This window comes from Limulus polyphemus, unplaced genomic scaffold (assembly GCF_000517525.1).
Source record: "Limulus polyphemus unplaced genomic scaffold, Limulus_polyphemus-2.1.2 Scaffold1104, whole genome shotgun sequence".
In the NCBI taxonomy this organism is placed as follows: Eukaryota; Metazoa; Arthropoda; class Merostomata; order Xiphosura; family Limulidae; genus Limulus; species Limulus polyphemus.
The window spans coordinates 203,397-204,823 of NW_013666714.1; positions in this window are offsets into that span (position 1 = coordinate 203,397).

Here is a 1,427-nt window from a genome sequence, read left to right on the forward strand (position 1 = left end):
TGAAATGTTTGTTATAAACTATCTCTACAAGCATTATATCATTAAAATGTTTACGACATATATTAACGAAGCTGAACAAATAACTTGACAGATTTCTTTCAGTCGGTGGAAATGATCATTTTTAGCTGATTAGTAAAAATAGTACACAGTGTCTTTAAATAAACCAGATTGTCTATAATATCGTCTTGTAAGTTAAAGCTCCTCCCCCCCGAAAAAAACCTAAACAACAACACACAAACAAACTGTACTTTCTAATATATGCTACTAAACTTCATTGAGTTTCCTGAACTTGATGCCATTAGTATCGCGGAGCGTTGATATAGCCATCATAAAATGTTATTACTAGGAAATACTGAGAAGCTGTTGTATTTTGTAGGAGTTGGAATGTCTGACTTTTCGTCTGTTCTAAAAACGGCATTCCAACGCTGTATAAAATTTTGGGATAAATGTGTTAGAACATGGCCACTGTGACAGTTCTACAATATTCACATCAACTGCCCAAAGTTCACAAATCACAAGGGTGTTTGACCGTTTGGTAGTCGCAGTTAGAAAGCATGACCCTACCAATTTGGGATCGTCGTTACTCATGTTACTAGTTTCAAGTTACTCTCGGCACAGTAAAGGCTGCCGTCAGTGTTAATTACGTTTCCTCCGCAGTGGACTTTAACATCTGTTTCTTTTAGTTCATTGGCTAATCGTCACAGTTTGTAAGAAACTCAAATTTAGCAATGTGTTTGCTTTTCGTCCTAAAGTTAAAATCCGAGTGTGTGTATGTGTTTTTCGGGACATGAGACGCAAAAAGAGAAACCCGAACGCTAGGTGGTCGGTAATACATCGAGTAAATGCCTTGTTTCTTTGTTTTGTTAAGTATTGCGCAAAGCTACTCGAGGTTTAACTGCGCTAGCTGTATCTGATTTGGAAGTAATATACTATAAGGAAGGCAGCTAATCAACAACACCCACCACTAACTCTTGAGCTACTATCTTACCAACGAAAAGTGGGAGTGATCGTGATATTATAACGCCCTCGAGGCTGAAAGGTGAGCATATTCGGTGATGAGACTCGAGCTAGCGATTTGTAGATTTCGTCCTAACCACCAGGCCCTGTGTGGAAAATAGTGGTAAATATATTTAAACGTAGAACAGTAACTAGTTTTCAGAAAATACACGGTCGTATAAGTGTTGCCCTCTGAAACTTAAATATAGGTTTGTAAGTGGAAATATTGAAAGCAATAGAAACTTTAAACATTTGTATACGATGTGAAACAAACTTTCACACAAAGCACTTACTGAAAACATTCAGTTATTTAGTTCTCACTAGTGTTATCGGGTTTATTTATACGATGTGAAACAAACTTTCACACAAAGCACTTACTGAAAACATTCAGTTATTTAGTTCTCACTAGTGTTATCGGGTTTATTTATACG